Raw genomic sequence first — 21,346 nt, forward strand, 5'->3', positions numbered from 1 at the left:
CAGAACCAGTGGCCACACTGAACAGAATAACAGAGTAATTTGTTCCATTGTGCCTTTGTAGGAGCTCCCATACTTATCTCATGAGTCATGACTGAAGCAACTCCTAATAGAGGTTGTGATATCCTCTACTGTCAGCTGCTGTAACTAGGAATATTGGACATTCTTTCAATCCCCATGTTTTAGATGTAATAAATGCATCCTTCATTTCAACTGCATCAACACGATCTCCTTGCTTATTCCAGTGGGTTTGAGTAAATTGGTGAAGTACAGAAGCAACTTGAGAGGCAGACCCAATCTGATTGGACGACATAACAGAAGAATAACAGTAGCATATCTTTGAGCAGTATTAAATGCTTGACCAAGAGCAACAGACGTCTTTCTTTCTGAAGCTCCCAGAAGATCATAACAATTATATTCACCAACATGAAGACCCATGCTTCTTGCAACCTGTCTGACTACAGTGCATTTACCACAGCCTTGGGGGCCATGCAAGAGCACTGTCATCTTAAATTTATATGAAAATACAGAAGGATGTAAGCAAGGTGCCAGCAAGGATGACAAATGTCAAGCTATATCCTCTTGCAAAGGTGTGCATTCCGCATCTCCAAAAGCCATCACCTTAAAATAGATGATATCATCTGTAGCATCTGCTGCTGTCTTCTTGTTACAGTGACTGCAAATCTCTGATTTGCAGTTCCAATCAAACTGGATAGAAAAATGTCATCCCTTGCGAGAACTCTGTCAACTTTGAAATAATCATGTAAGGCAGCATCTATCATTTCTTGGTGTTCATTTGCCTCTAGGGAATAGATGCTGCTCTTTAAACAATCTGCCAGTTGCTTGGTGTAAAAGTGCAAAGTTTCACATTGGAAGGAACAATCCACTTTGCTTTGAACTGCATTCACGAACACCATCACAACATGTACCACTTGCAGGGCAGGGCATTGCAGCAACATTTTCTCAGGATTAAGGTTGCTGCAGGCCTTTATATTTAGATCCACAAGCTCTGGACAGTCCAGATACAAGGCATGGATACCAGAGCAACCCCAAAGAGTAAGTTTTTTCGGTCTCAAATACTTGAGGATCAGTTCATTAGTTACTGTATGTTCCTTAGAATGGTGATTTTTCCTCTGTAAAGATTGTTGGGCCCTAAATTTCTCCTGTTCCTCAACATGGTTTATATCTTCATTGGCGTGAGTGTAACATTTATCACCTATGGTCATTCCACAGTCTTAAAGTTGCAGGAATGGCAACTGCATAGCCACTATTTGGAGTCCAGCAACAGATATATTACGACAGAGAGCTATAAGAAGCTTAGAGAGGGTTCCTGAAAATGTATTGCATATAATACCAAGTCCCCTATCAGTGATGCTTGATCCACTCAAGTCTAGCAGCTGCAAAAAGTTAAAACTTGATGCCTGGGAAACCACAGATGCATCAGTAATGTCCAATCCAAATGTAGGAGACAGCATATGTAAAAATCTAAAGTTTGCACTTGCAAGTGCAAGTACTACAGAGTGGTTTAAACAGGAAGAAGCAACATGTAACTTGGACAATCTTGGGCAGCCTTGGCCCAAGTTCTCTATCAGATTACAGAGGTCAGTTGAATCATCTTCTTCAGGCACAAAAGTAAGAGATAACTTTGTCAGTGATGGACAGTCTATAGCCATGGTATCCAATGAATAGCAATCAGCCAGCCAAAAAGTTCCCAGATGTGCAGAGCATATATTAATATTTCTAATGTCTTTTACAATTTTCTAGTTTGAAGGTTTGAATTGAATAGTTCAATCCATCCCCTGTCATGTTGTTGATTCCACCCTGGCTGATCTGGATTTCCAGAGAGGTGAGGCAAGGTGTCAAATTGGCTATAGTTCTTAGAAGGGTATCATCAATTTCACTCCTAACATCCAGGGTGAGATGTTTTGGACATTTTTGAAGAATGATAAAGACACTTCCTTTCTGTTCATGGGAAACCAAGAGTCAAGTCTCTTCAACAGCAGACCAGATTGAATGAGCATATTGTTGCCATAGGGTACACATATTGTTTGCTGCCAATCGTTTCAAAACTTCTAGCATACAGGTTTCTGTAAGAACACTTGTTCCTCTTCTGTCTGACAAATGCATGCTGAGGAATTCCTCCAATTCTCCACGATAAGCATGACCAGATGTGTGAAAATTATCTCCTGCTTTACAACTGCCAGCTAGAATACCCATAATCAGAGTTACCAATTGTGACATCAAAGCCATGGGTTCAATGCCAGAACCTATCAACTCCCTGACCTTTCTTACAGTATAGGCTGCGTCAGTTGACAAGGCAAATCCAATAGATCAAGCAACTTTTCATCTGATACAACTCCAACAAGATCATACACCAGGGATAGAGTGATCCTTTGCCCCAGCAAGCTCATGTTCAACAACAATACCACAATCAAGTGTGAAAGAAATTCCCTCAATATCTCTGGAAGTGGTATTGTAACCAATGGAAGCCTGTTGTCCAATAATCAGGGCTTTTTCTCTGAGCTAAATCATCTAAGCTTCCCATCTCTAGAGATAAACTCATGCATGTTGCCTGCAAAAACCATTTTCTTTGACTGGAATCAACAGGCCAGCCCTTCCATAAAGAAAAGCAAGCTGGATATTTGAGAAGTTCAAATAACATAGATGGAGACTGTGTAAAAATCAATCTTTCAACATGAAGTCTTGCCCCTGTGAAGCAATTATCAGCAATATTGGGAATGTGTTGATCTAGCTTTGCTGCATCTACTGGAATTGTAAGGTCAAACTTCTTGAAGTAAAGGGCATTCACAGAAGTATCAGGTAAAACAATACCAGGATTTACCACAATGCCATCAGCCACGAAAGAAGTAATTCTTAAGCATGTTTCCTCTTGCAGATCTGCATACTGATCTGAGAGGCATGCATGACCCTCCATTACCATCTAGAAGGCTTCCATTCCAAATGTATCTTTACCCTTGCCCCGATTAAAAACAATAGTTGTCAAAAGTCTCATGTGCTACCTCTGTGCTTCATTTGATTTAAGTTGTTCAACAGAGAAATGAGAGACCTTCTGAAAAACAACAAATAAAAAGCCTCCTATATCTTGATCATGGGGAACAATCCTCATACATTGTTCTAAAGGGAGATTGGATACCTCTGCCTCTGATTCAACCACTTCATTTTCTACAGCATTTCCCTTTAATGGTACTTCTGACAATTCTGAAACAGTGTTTCCATCACTGCTATGTTGCCATGTGTAGCCACAAGCCTCTAACCCGTCACAAATCTTTCTCGCTAGATTTTTCTTCCACATCTTTAGATCTGCTATCTTTTCCTTTCACTTCTTTAAGGTCTTCATGATTTCCTGCACTGCCATCACTCTTCTTTTTGTTGGAATCAATTGATAATTGGAATGTTAGTGCTATCTTTTCCTTTCACTTCTTTAAGGTCTTCATGATTTCCTGCACTGCCATCACTCTTCTTTTTGTTGGAATCAATTGATAATTGGAATGTTAGTGCTCCGATCTGATTTATTGCTTTTGTGAGATTCCTGTTATAGTCTTCAAAATATTGCAAGAATTCCATGTTCACTTTTTCCACTGTGAGCTAATTCCCATGACAGCTGATTGGAACCCCCCAGGCTGGCAAGATACTGTAATAGGCTAGGGCAATTGTGCGCTAGGGTTTTTTAAAACAACTGATAAAATTTTCTTCTACATGACAAGCTATTCCAGTACACATATAACCTTAAGAATTTAACAATATTCCTTCATCAACATAGTAAACCCTATAGTTTAATCACCAAAATATTCTTGTAGTTCAGTACCGCTGTCCAGTATAAATCAATCAATTTCCAGACAGTTTCTCAACAGCGCTCTTCTAATTCAAACTTCAACATAAGTCAGATGATTCCAGACTGGTTTCAAAACAGTACTAATTTAATTCGGATGTCAAAATGAATAATTCCCAACAGTGCTACTTTAGTTCAGAACTTGAGAACCAAGCTATACTCTATTTGTATGAGCGGTTCTGAGTTCAGGTTGAAACCCTCAACATATGACAGGGGCTAAGGAAATGTCCGAGTTGTTTCAATGAGACAGTGGACATCTGAGATTTGTCTGGACTCCCACTGACCTTAAAATGCGTGACCCAACTCGTGCATGATTTATCTCAGGTGTTGTCCGTTCCTCTTTTCGAGTCAGGAAACACAAGGCGGCCTGCTCCTTCCTGCACGGTGCACGTTCCTCAGAAAACTTAAGTTTTGTCAATTGTATTGCCGTGGAAGTTCACTGAACCCTTCCAGCGAGTCACATTTATTTCAGTGTGCAGATCCTTACTGGAACGCTCTAGGAAACTTGCTACGTTCTGTTGATTGTACTGCCACGGAAACCCATGGAGCCCTTCCAACGAATTATTCTCACTTCAGAATATCCAGATCTTTATTTGGACGCCACAGAAAAACCCGCTTGGGTTTGTCGATTGTATTGCCGCGGGAACCCACAGGCCCTCCCAGCAAATCACATTTTCTTCATATTTAGGTCTATGTTGGGACACCACGGAAACTCTACCTGTCACAGGGTTGCTGTAGGGAGCTTGCCCTAGCACAGAATGACTGTGAATTGATAATACCTGTCACAAATCACTCGCTTGGTTTCAATCCAGGAAAATTCGTATGCGATTCTGCTTTTGGAAAATATTTCGACTTGCCACAGAATAGAGTCGTATGGGCTAATCTTGCTCTGTCCAGGATTCTGTTGGGGTTTAGCCTTAGATTGACAATGCAAAACTTCAGAAATAGATTCAGACTGGCTTGATTAATCATATGCTGCCTTAGAAGAGTCTGAATTGGTGTGTTAGTCCTCTTTAGATCAGAAAATTATGCCCAATAACCCGTGCCAGAACAAAGTAGGGAAAAGAAAAGAAAGAGATTAACAACTAGGGTGGAATCTTTCACCACTGAAATTGATAGTGGAAAGGGGTCTTAAAAGCCTCAGAACCTCAGGCTCAAAGAAAATCAGAGATAATTGATCCAATCCAAATATGATGATCCAAATGAAATCAACCCTCTTGTATTTATAGATTTCCTTGAGGGGATCTTTCTCCTTAATTGATTGAGCGAGGTTCACTCAAAACCCCAACTTGGGTTTCTTTGCACATCTGCCCCCAAAACTTGTCCAGTCATTGGGTATTGTGGGGTTTTTCCCTTTATCAATGACTATAGCCTACAGGGATCGATAGGCTACTTTGTCACTAAAACAGTTAGGAACACTCGTGTAAAAGAATATTGAATGAATTGATTAGCCTGGAGCAAACAGCTCAATGATAATACAAAGATATTTACAATAATAGAAACATCAGGTTTCTATGTAGAATATAGAACAAACAGTTTCATCTAATAAAAATAGAAACAGCTAAAAGACTGAGCATTACTAAATAGAGATATATTCTAATACCCTCCCTTAATGCTCAATCTATTTACAACACCAATAGACCCGCGAAATTTTACAAATTTATCAGGACCAAGAGGCTTGGTGAAAATATCGGCGGGCTGCTCTGTTGTGGGAACATAGTGCAACTGAACTGAGCCGTCTTCAACCAGCTGTCGAATGTAGTGGCAGTGAGTTTCCACATGCTTTGTTCGTTCATGAAAGACTGGATTCTTGGCAAGTTTGAGCACTCCCTGATTATCACAAAACAAAGAAGTAGGCCCTGTCTGAAAAACATGCATATCTGCAAGCATACGACGAAGCCAAACTGCCTCACAGGCTGCCTTAACTGCTCCCCGATACTCTGCTTCTGTTGAGGAGAGAGCCACTGCCTGTTGCTTCTTACTAGTCCAAGTAACAGCACCAGATCCTAGACTAAACACATACCCAGCTGTAGATTTACGGTCATCAACCGAACCGGCCCAGTCAGAGTCAGTGTAGCCACTGAGAATAGGATTGGAGCTGCGAGTATATAAGAGGCCATAATCAGAAGTACCACGCACATATCGTAGCACCCGCTTTGCTGCTATCCAATGATCAGCTTTAGGAGCTGACATAAAGCGAGAAATGTAGCTTACTGCAAAACTGATGTCAGGTCTGGTAGCAGTAAGATAGATGAGACTGCCCACTAATTGCCTGAATAAAGTTTCATCCACAAGAGGAGAGGATGACTGTGCTGAAAGTTTGAGCCCTGGTTCCATAGGAGTCGTGGCCGGTTTGCAATCCTGCATTCTGAACCTTTCCACAAGATTTTTGGCATACTTGGACTGAGAAAGAAAGATCTGATTTTCAGTCTGCCACACTTCAACCCCCAGACAGTAATGAAGAAGTCCCAAGTCTGTCATCTCAAAAGTTCTGCATAGATCTTGTTTGATCCCATGGATCAAATGTGCAGAGCTGCCAGTAATGATAAGATCATCCACATAGACAACTACAAACAAGATATCATCACCATTATGCTTGATATACAGGTTTGCATCAGATGGACTCCGCTGAAAACCCTGATCTGTCAGGTACTGATCAATTTTCATGTACCAAGCCCGAGGAGCTTGTTTCAATCCATAGATTGCTTTAACTAACCGACACACTTTCTGTTCTTGACCAGCAACCTTGAATCCTGGAGGCTGCGTCATGTAGACTTCTTCTTGGAGATCACCATTTAGGAAAGCACTCTTGACATCCATCTGATGAACTTTCCAATTGAACTGAGCTGCTAGGGCAAGAACAAGCCTTATGGTACTCATCTTAGCTGTAGGAGCAAAAGTCTCCTCATAATCGATGCCTTCCTTCTGTGAGAATCCTCGAGCCACAAGACGAGCTTTATACTTGTCTATGGTTCCATCAGCTTTGTATTTTACTTTATACACCCATTTGCAGCCTATGGGCTTTTTTTCGGCAGGAAGATCAGAAAGAGTCCAGGTGTGATTCTTCTGAAGACTCTGGAATTCGGCTTCCATAGCCTGTTCCCACTCAGATGTACCCTTAGCCTCTGAATAGGTTTGAGGCTCAAAGATACTGTGAAGATTAGCCATAAGAGCAAAATTGACTGTGGATTGTTGTCTGTTCTTATGTCTAGAAGTTCTACCTTCAAGGAGCTCATCATCCCGGAGATCACCTATGGTTTTAGCCCACCATTTAGGCCGAAGAGAAGAAGAACCAATATCAGGATTAGAGGAACCAATATCAGGAGGAAGTGAAGAAGGCTCAGGAGCAATAGGGACATCAAGAGAAGGATTAGCTTCTGGAGGAAGCTCAGATAGAGTAGTATCAAATCCTGATGCTACATCATCCCTCCCATCAGGTGGACTGACTGGGAGAAGAACACTGTGAGGCGGATCCTCAGAACGCTGCTCAGAAGAAGAAGACTGAAAGAATCCTCTGTCTTCATCAAATACTACATCTCGACTGAAGCTAAGACGACCAGTGGCTATATCTATCAGCCTATAGGCCTTGTGATGATCACTGTAACCTGTCATCATGAGTTTCTGACTTTTGGAATCCAACTTAGAGCGCTTAGCAGATGGAATCCAAACATATGCAACTGAGCCAAAAACTTTGAGATGACTGATCTTAGGCTTACGACCAGACCACACTTCTTCAGGAGTCTTCCCTTTAACAGCCTGAGTAGGTGATCGGTTAAGAAGGTAAACAGCAGTAAATACTGCTTCAGCCCAGAATTTGTTTGGAACACTCCTGTGTTGTAACATGGAACGAGCCATTTCCACAACCGTGCGGTTGCGACGCTCGACAACACTGTTCTGCTGGGGAGTGTAAGGGGTGGTTAATTGACGTTTGATGCCATGAATATCACAGAAGTTGGCAAAAGCTGAGGAACAAAATTCCCCCCCATTGTCGGTCCTAAGGGTCATGATATTACAACCAGATTCTTTTTCAACTAATGTTTTAAACTTCTGAAAGGTACTAAGAGCATCAGATTTATTTTTCAAAAAATACACCCACATCTTTCTACTGAAGTCATCTACAATAAGTAAAAAATATTTGCAAGCAGTGATAGAAGCTGTATTCATAGGACCACAAATATCAGCATGAATTAACTCAAGTACCTTGGAGGCGCACCAAGATTCTCCATTGTTGAAGGGAGACCGATGTTGCTTTCCTGCTTGACAGGCGCTGCATATCCCCAACTGCTGAGTCTGAATATCAGGTAAGCCTGACACAAGTCCCTCCCGAGAGAGCTGAGAGAGATACTGCATATTGAGATGCCCATATCGCTGATGCCATAGAGTGCTGATGGGAGAAACACGTGCTGCTAGAGCCACTTCTGGAAAGTCACCGGTATCAAGTAGCCTGTATAGACCATGGTCCTCTAGGCCAACAGCAACTGTTAGACTGGTCTCCCTGTCAATGATGGAGCACTTGTGTGCACTGAACATAACATCAAGCTGAGGAGAATTCCTCATAATCTGGCTGACAGATAGCAGATTAATCTCCATACCAGGAACGTAGTATACATTTAGAAATATGAGCGTGCGTCCACCAGACTGAATTTGAACTGTACCCCTGCCAGCTACATTGTACTTTTCACCTCCACCAAATACTACTGAATCACTGAAAGGTGAGAAGTCAATGAACCAGTCACGCCTGTGAGAGAAGTGACGTGAGGCACCAGAATCAATGTACCATGCAGAGGACGGAACATGTTCTGAAGACCTTTTAGCCATAAAGGCGTAAAAGGCAGAATCTGTCTGCTCGGAATGTTCTGCAACATTCGCTGTCTGATTTGGCCCTCCCTGTTTCTTCTGTTCAGAAGCAATCCTCTGCCGGCAATCTTTCTTCATGTGACCGAACTTGTGACAGTAATTACACTGCACACTTTTCTTCCTAGCAGGATCAAAAGACTGAGGAGAACCTTTCTGCTGGAAAGACTGATAGGACTGATATTTTGCAGCAAATGCATTTTCCGAGGGCACTGATGAAGAACCACTACCAAACTGCTGTTTCCACCGATTCTGCTGCAGAAGTTTGGTACATAAATCTGAAAACTTCAGATCAACATTTGTGGTTGTAATGTTGAGTGTTTCAATGAAGTGTTCATAAGATTTTGGTAGACTTTTCAGAGTAATGACTACCATATCTTCTTCCTCCATGGTCCGACCAATGGCTTCGAGCTGATCTCGAATGTCTTTAATTTTGTTGAGATGTTCCTGTAAAGACATATGTTCATCCATCATGATGGAGAACAACTGATTTTTGAGAAAAAATGCTCTGCTTTTGTCAGATGTCTCGTGCAGTTCTTTCAACTGTTGCCAAATTTCAGCAGCAGTCTTGCCAGAGGGAATCTGTGGTAACTGATCATCAGCGACAGAGAGCTTGAGAAGCATAACAGCCTCCCGATTTCGATCATCAAATTTATCTTGATCGGTACCAGCTGTACCGGGACGAAGCTCTTTGCCCAAAATGAGCTGATCAAGACGCCTGTATTCAAAAATGGTCAGCATTCTTTGTTTCCAAATGTTATAGTTGCTGCCATTAAAGCGTTGATTTCCTTCTAACATCAGATTGCTGAGCGTAGCCATTTTCCCAAAGATAATACAGAAGTTTGACACACAACCAAGTGTAGCTGCCTGCTTAAAAAACTTCTTTTAAGATGACTGTACCAAATTATTAATAAATGCTGTTGTGAAAGAAATAGACTTGCCCCAGAAAAATTTACTCAGATCTGATCACTCCACTTTAAAAAAAATGACTGTGATGCTGGATTGATCACGCTGTAATACTTACTTAAAAATGACTGTGATACTTTATTCTGGTCCCACCGCTTCAAATCATATCATAATAATTTTTTTTTTTTTTTTTTTTTTAAATCCACTTTCTAAACACAAAACGTGGATCTGGAGAATACCTTTGACACTGCCGTCACGCGATTTGAAGAATTTCGCTGCCGTCACTCTGATCTGAATGTATATATACGACTGGACAGTGTTGACCACGGGTATAGTCTCGCTCTTAAAAAAAAAAAAAAATAAATTCGTTTTATAAATCGGATCTCAGCAAACACGTGACGGATTCTGTTGACGGGCTATCTGATACCTATTCTTATCACGTCGGGTTCACGTCGGGTTCTGTTGACGGGCTATCTGTTGACGGATCGACTGCTGACGGGCTTGCTGACCGGGCGTGTCTCTGTTGACGGGCTGGAGAACACCGTAATTTTAATACCACGAAAAAAAAAAACTCAGACCACGAGATTTTAATGCAATGAGTTTGAAGCATTCGAAGCCGAGAACGCAGATACCAAAACGCTGGAAGCCGTGAGGGTTTTAAAATTCAATATACGAGAGCTTGATTGAATATCCGAAGTGTATCCACAGGTTCCACAGCTTCGAAGCAATGTAACCGGATTCGCCAGCCAAAACAAAATCCCGCTCCCACGAAGAAATTAACCGGATATGCGTGCTATTCCAGATATCGTGACAGAAAAAAATACTGAGATGCTACGTTCCCGTGGTTATCGATTCACCTTGAAAACGCTGGTACGAGACTAGGGTTGAATACTTCACTGACTGAAAACGCTGAGACTGAGAATTCACGGGCCACAAAAATAAACAAGACTTCAACACAGATAAACTGTTCAACCGACAAATCGACTGCTGCCCCCAGATTCAAAATGCCGGATTTAATTTCAAGAGAATTTCACGATCCCGAGTATCGCCACAAAGTTAATTCCTCATAATAAAGATAATGCAGGAGCAGAATCTCTTTCTGTATCGAGATTGACGACTGTAAGCTTTTATCACAATGAGCAAAGCCGAAGCTAAGACTCAGTGAAGGCTACCTGGCTTACAGAGGGCTCGACCTTAGAAAGAAATGAAGAGGATAGCTGATCAAGAAATCTACAAACCCTGAGAGCAGTTTCGAAATGAACTCCTGAATTTTTCAAACTATGAAAAATTATTTCGAAAAAAATCCCTGTGCTCTGATACCATAAAACAGTTAGGAACACTCGTGTAAAAGAATATTGAATGAATTGATTAGCCTGGAGCAAACAGCTCAATGATAATACAAAGATATTTACAATAATAGAAACATCAGGTTTCTATGTAGAATATAGAACAAACAGTTTCATCTAATAAAAATAGAAACAGCTAAAAGACTGAGCATTACTAAATAGAGATATATTCTAATAGTCACTTGGATAATTAATTTCTCGGGGACACAGATAGCTCTGTTACCACTGTAATGTCCCCTTTATTGAATGGGCCAATTCTAGGGCCGCATTAATGCACACATTTGTTAAAATCTTTAAATTTTTGTTTCATGAATTATTAAAAACAACTTGCAAGCAATAGTTTCCTATTTGGCATGAAAATTTAGGAGAAACTTTGTGCAATCAATCAAGAGATCACCACATAAAACAGAATTTGCCAACTGAACACCAATTAACACAGCCAAATCTCTATTCAAATAAATTATGAAAATTCATACATAATGCATAAAGGGAACCTAGAAACTGCTATAATATTTTGCATGATTTGGCTGCAAGAATGAATGCACTTCTGTTGTCACCACATAAAACAGAATTTTCCAACTGAACACCAATTAACACAGCCAAATCTCTATGCAAATAAATTATGAAAATTCATAGATAATGCATAAATGGAACCTAGAAACTGATATAATATTTTGCATGATTTGGCTGCAAGAATGAATGCAATTCTGTTGTCATAAATTACTTCAGTTGTCTCCAGTAAGCTGGGCCTACTCCATGAAATTCTGCATTCCCCTAGAAAAATCCCAGCAATAGAATTTGGCTTCCAAATAAAATGAGTGCTACTATAGTGACGAAACATGTTTCGATCAGCTCCGACGATCACCTACAATTAAATTTCTCCAATTTCGCACCTGTGAGGAATTTGGATGATTCATCCTCTTTGACTGGCTAGGGTAGATAGATGCACCACTGAAACTAGTCTAGCTGGACCAACTAGGGTGGATCTCTCACCATCGAAGCTAACCCTCCTCACGTGAGTTCTCTCCCATACTCCCAAGCCACAAGAGCTCTTGAAACTATTATCAAAATCTATAACCAATGCATACTCCAAAAGTGAGCTCCAATTATCTTTTATAACTTTAATTTGGAATACCATCGGTCTGAATAACATGGGTTAGAATACCATGGATCATCATAATACCATGGGTCTGAATAACATGGGTTAGAATACCATGGATCATCATAATACCATGGGTTTTCTCTTTTATAACCCTTTTTAATTTAATTATTCAATGCCACTTTTATATGTTGCTTTTTAACCTAAATGACATTTAAAAAAATAAATTAAGCGATACCCGTTTTCCAAGTATAGTCTATGGGAATCAATTAGGCTACTATGTCAACCTCCTGTAGTGATGACTCGGAAAGACACATTACACCTTTGCCAGATACTGCTTCACATTTATTCTTCAAAGCTTTTGCAATATTGATATTTTTAAAGTGTTACAATTTCTTGGTGGCCTAAATGCACAAGTGCTTTCATCCTTACTATGGCTAGTTGCTAGTTGTTCTGTTCCCAAATGCCTACGCTCTATTCAAAGAGCTCTTTTATTGACAAATTAATGTCTTGCATTTTCTTCATAGGAGTATAGAATTATGATGAGCAGGTTTGGAGGGATGCCATGGTGGAGTATAGCTCCATCATCAGCAATGATGTATGGGACATAGTGCCACGACTAAAGGGAAATTTTGTGGTCAATGCTTGATGGATCTATAGGATCAAACATTTATAAGTAGAACTTCGGCGTAAATCACATAAAGATCAAACATGCAGCTGGCAACAGTGTCGAGAAGTACAAAGTGAGGTTCGTGGCGAGATGATTCTCCCAGAAGGAGGGAGTGGATTACGAGGAGACATTCACACCTATTACCATATATGTATCTATTAGAGTAGTTATGTTCATTTCTTCAGAGATGGGGTGGAGGATACATCAGATGGATGTAAAGACTGCTTTCCTCAATGGAGTGATTGAGGAGGAGGTGTATATTGAGCAACCTCAGGGCTTTGAGGTGCATGGGAGAGAGTCCCATGTATGCAGGTTGAAGAAGACTCTTTATGGGTTGAAATAGGCTCCACACACATGGTATCCAAGGATCGATGGATATCTTCTTGGTTTTGGCTTCACCAAGAGTGAGACAGACTCCAACTTGTACTATGTACTTGTTGAGAGTGAGCCAGTTTCACTCTACCCTACTAAGTTAAATCATGCCATATCATTTTTTTTTGTGAAGAGCCACTTCTTTTGAAGCCCTTCAGATGCAACTAAGCAATCATTGCCTTCATTATGCATATTGGAACATTAAGTGTTCTAATGAGGCCACCATCTCTGCCTGGAAGACAACAATAATGTAGTTCAACAATTGTCATCCCAAGCACCATTCTTAAGTTTTAACACAAATAGTCTTATGCAGAGCACATCTGTTAAGCAAGGCTACATTTCCCATGTCATCTGACTAGATAATGTATTTAACAAATGGAGTATGGAGGTTCCATGTGTAATCCTTTGTGGCACTTCTAGCCCAATAAGAAGGTTTTATGTTTTTGCATAGAAAATTGCTTCCATTGTTACTAGACTTCTTGTTCACTTTATTTTTGAGATTTCTAAGTTAAAAGATAGTAGGTTCTTTAAGACACTGTCTTTGCTTTCCTCATTGCATTACTTCTCCCAAGTCCCAACACAATCCAGAAATAAGTCCATATAACCCATAATCAACATCCAAATGTTGCAAGACTGCATTCTCCATGGAGCTAAAGTTAAACAACAATGATTATCATCCTTGATCCAATTCATGGATCAACCCTTTTTGTCCTGAAATTTATCTTAAAGGTAGGGGCCTCAAAGTAGGCCAAGAATGCTTTAGCTTAGTTCTAATACAGGGCCGAATTTGGTTTAGATTTTCTCAAACAAGGGTTGAGTCCCATTACAGATCCATTCCTTGTTCAATCATTATAGGTTTGAGACTTATGCTTGAGATGAATCAACCTTTTGGAATAAAGAACAAACCTCACTCTTTCCTTAGATCAAAACTTGATGCCTCAAGATGTGGCCTCCATAAGGCTACTGTGGCCCAAACACAAGTTCAAATTTGACTTAGAACAAACATCAAATAAGGTCTAGTTTGTGTCTCAAATGTCAACCATGTTCCTTGCTCTTCATACAACGATCCATACAAGGTTCATCTTGTTGAATTTCCACGACCTTGGATCTAGGTTAGAGTCTTAAAATCACTGACGCTACCAAACCAAGAATCTCAACCATAAACTACTTTGCATAGCGGAAATATAAAGCAGTAAATCACATATGCACAAATATACACACTTTTTAACAAAATTTTACAATATTGTACAATCGCCAATCTTTGTTATATTAAACCAAATTTGAATAATACAACAGTCTATGGTATACAAGATACAATGACAAACTTCGCTGCAACTTCGATGTTGTATCTTGTCTTGCCGGTCCTTCGCTTTCGTACTGTTCACTAGTAGTACCTTAGTCCATCAAGGCCACTACACATCGAGACTCCAGGAGGGCTACCACCTATCACTGCTGCGAGTCACTTTTGCTACAATGAACACGGGCTCATCAAACTGCTCTCCGGGTAGGCCTAATTCCCGAGCTTCAATCTGCCTTCTAGTAGCCTCTTTCGTCCATCAAAGAGCTACTCATAAGGTTGCAAACTTCACCCAATCACGCACCAACAACGTCCTTCTTGTCTGCTGCTCTAGGGCTACTTTGGGTAGCCAACACACTGCACTCCAATTAGATCATTGGTACCTAATCCAATCACTGTCGATTCTGCTCCCAGGAAGACACTTCACCTCCTTGGAAGATCATCCACATGACACCAACAGGCTGCTACAATCACGATCCAAACTGGTCAACTCCTTTGACCCAACACATACGAAAACACTGTTGTTGTGACTCTTGCAATGCTGCAATTTCTGGGACTGATTAGGGCACACAACATAGTCCCTAGCTATCCTCATATTTGGCCCAGAATTGCCCTTATGAATTGCGACTGTCCTTCAATGGGAGGCTACCTCTCCACGCTACTCCTTTAGGGCAGGTTCAAGCCCTTGTATAGAGACTTACCCTCCTAAAAGACAACGACATCCTACAGGTGTATAGACAGACCCGTGGTAGCCTCTTATGAGGACTGTCCACCCATCAAACAACCTCCAAACTAACTTGTTGTCCCTGCCTTGGCTGTGGCCTACAAGAATAGGGCTTCGACCCTCCCCCCAGCAGTTTTTCCCTAAAAAAGGGACCCCTGAACAGACCTTTACCCGTTGTTTCAGTCCTTCTCTTGATGCGGTTAGGGCACAAAATTTTCCTGTCCAACAAGCTCTCTTCCTAAGGTATGCGTTGCACAAGATGGATGTCTCAAATGAATCTCATTCACCCTCTTTTTATAGCCTAAAGAGGGGCTCCAAAAAATTATTGAAGAGACCCATCTATTGGAGTATTTTACATCAAGCCTACATGACTTGAAAACCAATAATTAATTTGTCAACTTCAAAAATTCATTTCTCCTTCTACAACTCGAAATTCGACGATTCTCGAAGCGTTGGATTCTTCTTTTCACTCTCTATTGTCTCATGCCATCACATGTAGAAATGTGCCTCCGGAATTGCCCCAAACACGATTGGGTGCAAAACACCTGTTATAAAACCAGCTCAAGAAAAGATAGAAAAGAAAGATCAACGCCTTAGAATTCAGCCTCTTCGAGGGGGCAACCTCTTTTACATTACATAAATGAACAATTCTTGGATGATACAAATGAAAAGACCTCGTTTCTTTATATAGGAGTCTAAGGGGTTATAACATAATCAGAGCCGACATAACAATAATAATGTAAGGGCATAATAATAACAATAGTGGGCTTCTATGGGGCACAATAGTAACAATATGGGCACTACATGGGTACATCAATATAATAAGTGGGTTATACTAATAACAATAAGGGGTTACACTAGTAGTATAGGGGCCTAACAACACCATACTTAGGTTCCAAGCCCACAAGTGACCCTTGTGGTGCCTTGCCCTCCAAAACCTGAACCCTAGGGCTTGGAGTACCTCCCAAGTTACAGAAATCAACACTCCCTCTTAGTGAGGGAGGTACTTCCAAGACTAGGAAGTAACTCGTCATTGTCATCACTGCTCGCAACACTTGCCCAACTCCTGGCACTGACAATCGTAAAAATCCCTGTACGGTGAACTACACCCTTCTCGGAAGTGTCGTTGTCACTGCTGGAAGCACCCTGCTTCTTCTTCTTATCCTGTAACGTCTTCTACTCTCTCCATGATTCGTTCTTGGCAGTTGTAGGAGCATCCTTGCTCCCCACTGACCATTCGCTCTTCTTGTAATGCAAAGTCTCCCTCTGAATCTGCAAGCTCCCTATCGAACTTGACTTCCTCTGAGTCTCTGGAACCCGGACCTTCTCGGGAAGGTGTACCTTCTTCTCAGGAACCTGTACCTGCTCCTCTAAAGCCTGCACCTGTACTTGCTCCACCTGCTTCTTTCCATGATCCACAGGTTTGCCTATCAACCTATAGAGACTATGCTCTCTAACTCCGAGTACAATCCCATCGGACTTAAAGCCTCTAGGCCTGAGTCTTGCCTTCCCATCCTGGAACAAGACCTCAAACCCCTTCCTCTCGATTACCGGGGCGAAAATCACGCTATATCTAAGTCCTGATACAAATAGTACATCTTGGACCCGCATCACATGCCTTGTTTCCATCCTGAATGGCACAACAACCAATCCTTGGATCTCCAGTTGACTCTTGTCTCCCAACACCATGTGGAACTTCGAGTCCCATTTGGCTAGTCTCAAAAACCTCCTGTGACCCTGTCATATGCTTCGTTGCACCACTGTCCACGTACCATCCATCCTCAGTGATAGTACCCTGCGAAAAATGAGAAATCATAGCAAAGTCCTCCTCTTCCAATCTCTTGGAGAGATCATCTATCTCTACTGAAGTGGCAACACTAGCGGCCTGCTTTCCTTTCCTTTTCTCATCATCTCCTTTCTTCTTCATCGGACATCTCGACGAATAATGACCCATCTCGCCACAGTTGAAACACTTGACTTTACTCAAGTCCTTCTTTTGCTTACCCTTCATTCACGATGCAAGTGTCATGTCATCATCTGAAGCCTTCTTCTTCGGATGAAGATCCTCGTCTCGCAACTCTTCCTGAATGAAGTCATCCCACAACCTATCCCAGTCTAGTAGCTTCTCCCTGGCAACGATCCCTTTGATGAAGGGCTTCCAATCCTCGGTGAACCCTTTCAAGGCAATCCTTACCATATCTCCATCTGAGGTAGACACACCGATGGCAGCAAGCTCATCTTTGACTTGAGACAATCTTGATCGATACGAGGTTACGCTTTCACCCTTTATCATCTTGGTGGACTTCAACTTATTCTCCAATACTAGTACCCAGTTCTCGTTCTTATTCTGGAACAAATTCTGAAGAGCCATCCACATCTCATCTGCATTGTTCTTCCCAAACAAGTGAGGTATTAGGGCATCTTCACATCTTCATATATTTCCAGTTCCTTAGGGTTGGTTGGCTTCTTGATCTCTTTCTCGACGAACTCCCAAAGTCTGTTGACCTACAAGACCAACTTGATCCTTTCCTTCCAAGGACTATAGTTGGACAACCCCTCCAACCTGTCCTCATACTGGAGATCTGCTTGCAACTTGGACATTGTATTGAGCCCTTCACTTACAATGTGACCGACTCCCTCTCACGCTGTACTTCACTGCACACAACTCTGATGTACTTACTTCCAAAGTAGCTCAGACACGCTCTGATACTATGTTGAATTTCCACGACCTTGGGTCTAGGTTAGAGTCTTAAAATCACTGACGCTACCAAACCAAGACTCTCAACCATAAACTACTTTGGACAGTGGAAATATAAAGCAGTAAATCACATATGCACAAATATCCACACTTTTTAACAATATTGTACAATCACCAATCTTCGTTATATGAAACCAAATGTGAATAATACAACAGTCTATGGTATACAAGATACAATGACAAACTTCGCTGCAACTTCGATGTCGTATCTTGTCCTGCCGGTCCTTCGCTTCCGTACTGCTCACTAGTAGTGCGTTAGTCCATCAAGGCCACTACACATCGAGACTCCAGGAGGGCTGCCACCTATCACTGCTGCAAGTTGCTTCTGCTACAATGAACACGGGTTCATCAAATTGCTCTCTGGGTAGGCCTAATTCCCGAGCTCCAATTTCTATTCTGGTAGCCTCTTTCGTCCATCAAAGTGCTACTCATAAGGCTGCAAACTTCACCCAATCACGCACCAACAACGTCCTTCTTGTCTGCTGTTCTAGGGCTAGTTTGGGTAGCCAACACATTGCCCTCCAATCAGATCAATGGTACCCAATCTAATCATTGTCGATTCTACTCCTAGGAAGACTGTTCACCTCCTCGAAATATCATCCACATGGCACGAACAGGCTGCTACAATCACGATCCAAACTAATCAACTCCTTTTACCCAACACATATGAAAACACTGCTGTTGTGACTCCTGCAATGCTGCAATTTTTGGGATTGGTTAGGGCACACTGTTGAAGGAAATGTAACTAGGTTCTATCTTCATAAATGTACTTTTGATATTTGTAATTTTTCAAGAAAATAAATATTATTTTTATAATAATGAGTTTCTTGTTCATTGAAATAGGTCTAGGACATGTTAAAGTGCTATAGGTGAGTCAAAGAGTCAAAAGAAATTATGGAAGACCTTAAGGGTATATTACTATAGGTATACTTATGTATTAGAGTCAAAGAAGACACCTCCAAGCAAAGTCAAGTCTCCTCCAAGCATGTGACATCACCAAAGAAGCAATTTGAACTATATATGTCAAGTCGACCTGCAGTCTTCTAGTCGGCCTAAAGGAGGGACAATCCTCTATATATAGAGGTTGTCCACTCCATCATAATGTCAAGCATTCATCTCTGAAATCAACGAAGGTAGGAGGTCGAGAAAAGGGTGAACGAAGGACGAAGAAAGGGTCTCCAAGTGCAGCGAAGAAGAAGGGTACACAACTAAGCTTAAGAGGACCGTTTCTAGGGAAAGTTGTAGTCACACGTGCGAAGATAAAGAGGGTATCTCTGCTGTCATAGCAACCCTCCACCATAGTCACACATATCTCATTGGTTGGGCTGGAAAAGTAGGCCTATAAGGCCTCTCACTCAAGCGAAAAGGAAGCACACTCAAGCGAAGAAGAAAAGAGGACCTCCACATAAGAATCTTGAAGAAATCCCCTCACACGTGCGAAGAAACAGTGATACACTGCTTTCATATCATACCTGCAACTACATCTCAAGAAAGGGCTTGATTGGAGGAAGGATAAAGTACTCTTCTAATGTAAAGGAATCTACCAAGGAACAAGGAGGAATATCTCTTATAGAAGATACCTAACAAGGACTACTATCAGTTTCTGGAAGAAGGACAAAGTGCCGGAAGAACGAAGACCAAGTGTTGGGGAACAAAGTGCAGAAAGGAGGAAGGACTTGACTTGTGCTTGGAGGATATTCTTGTCAAGGGTCTAGGGTTTATCAATTGATCAATAAGAAGCTTCAATAAGAGAAACTTACTAAAGGGTTTTCCTCTCAAGAGAAGAGAGGTTTTGGCCTTGACAGAGAGCCAACATCTTGTGTTCTTGTTCTTATGTTTTTGGTAGCAGTTTGATAAAGTACACACATGCATTAATAATAAGAAGAAGAATATTAAGTTGACAAGAAAAAGTAAAAAGACTCCACAAATTGTTATCAAGTCAAGAAGAATCACACTACACCTAATTGCCCTTGATTCTTCAACACACACAACACAATCCCTAACTGTCCTCAAATATGGGCCAGAACTGCCCTTATGGATTACAACTGTCCTTCAATGGGAGGTTGCCCCTCCACGCTGCTCCTTTAGGGCAGGTTCAAGCCCTTGTACACATAATTGGCCTACTAAAAGACAACGACATCATACAGGTGTATAGATAGACCTGTGGCAACCTCTTATGAGGACTGTCCACCCATCAAACAACCTCCAAACTAACTCTCTTTCCTTGGCTGCGACCTACAAGAATAGGGCTTCGACCCTCCCACTAGCAGTTTTTCCCTAAAAAACGGACCCCTGAACAAACCTTTACCCTCGCTGTTTCAGACCTTCTCTTGTTGCGGCTAGGGCACAAAATTTTCCTCTCCAGCGAGCTCTCTTGCTAAGGTATGCGTTGCACAAGATGGATGTCTCAAATGAATCTCATTCACCCTCTTTTTATAGCATAAAGAGGGCCTCCAACGAATTATCGAAGTGACCCATCTATTGGAGTATTTTACATCAAGCCTACATGACTTGAAAACCAATAATTAATTTTGTCAACTTCAAAAATTCATTTCTCCACTTCTACAATTTGGAATTCGACGATTCTCGAAGCGTTGTATTCTTATTTTTGCCCTCTATCGTCTCATGCCATCACATGTAGAAATGTGCCTCCAGAATTGCCCCAAACACGATTGGGTGCAAAACCCCATACTTGGGTTCCAAGCCCACAAGTGACCCTTGTGGCTCTTTGCCATCCAAACCTTGAACCTTAGGGCTTGGAGTACCTCCCAAGCTACACAAATCAACACATCCTTGACTTTACTTTCATAAAATTGTGCTTCCTTCTGTTCACAGAAAAGAGGTACTCGACCTCTTCTAGGCCTGTGGCCTCCTTCACCAATTTTGTCCACAACACAGGACTTATGCGATCCTTAATTATCCTTTAATAACAACTAGCTCCAAAAACTAGAACATGTGGTCAAAGCACTAAGGGTCTGCTTCAAATATAAGCATCTGCTAGGCACCAAAGGGTCTCCAAATGTGACCTCAAGACAACCTTAGGGCTGTGCCAAATTAGGCCTCAGGGTTTTGTTACAGTACCGAGTTAGCGCTTCAGGACAATCCTTAAATGATAACTGCAAATCACTTGTTACAGGGGCTAATTACACCTTAGAACATGCCTATATTTCTCTCACTCAAACTCTGATGATCCACAAATCTTGCTTTTGAAGAGACTCCAATAAGTTCAACTTTCTTAGGACATAAATTTCCTCATGCTTCTTCGAGACACTTCAATGGATGCTCTTAAACCTCGCTTTGAAACCATGTCGATTTTTCAGAATTTCCTAGACTAATAAATACTTCCAATGATTTTTTCATTATTTATATTGTGTCAATTTATCATTAAGCAATATACATAGGAAATCTCAACAATATAAACAATAAAACCAGTAGGATCATGAAGAGATAGCCAAACAAAAAGACACAAAATT

At 41.2% G+C, this 21,346-nt stretch overlaps 1 protein-coding gene and 1 pseudogene across 1 annotated transcript in view; one reads left to right on the forward strand and one right to left on the reverse strand.

Annotated features, from left to right (window-relative positions):
• Positions 1 to 21,346, forward strand: part of LOC149168647 (Kelch repeat-containing F-box family protein) — a 64,940-nt gene that overhangs the window by 4,198 nt on the left and 39,396 nt on the right. The gene's annotated exons all lie outside the window — the stretch shown is intronic.
• Positions 615 to 3,129, reverse strand: LOC149168648 (F-box/LRR-repeat protein 17-like; annotated as a pseudogene).

The sequence above is a fragment of the Pinus tabuliformis genome, chromosome 4_2 (assembly GCF_031772625.1).
Source record: "Pinus tabuliformis cultivar Carrire ecotype Pingquan chromosome 4_2, CPIR1, whole genome shotgun sequence".
Taxonomy (NCBI): Eukaryota; Viridiplantae; Streptophyta; class Pinopsida; order Pinales; family Pinaceae; genus Pinus; species Pinus tabuliformis.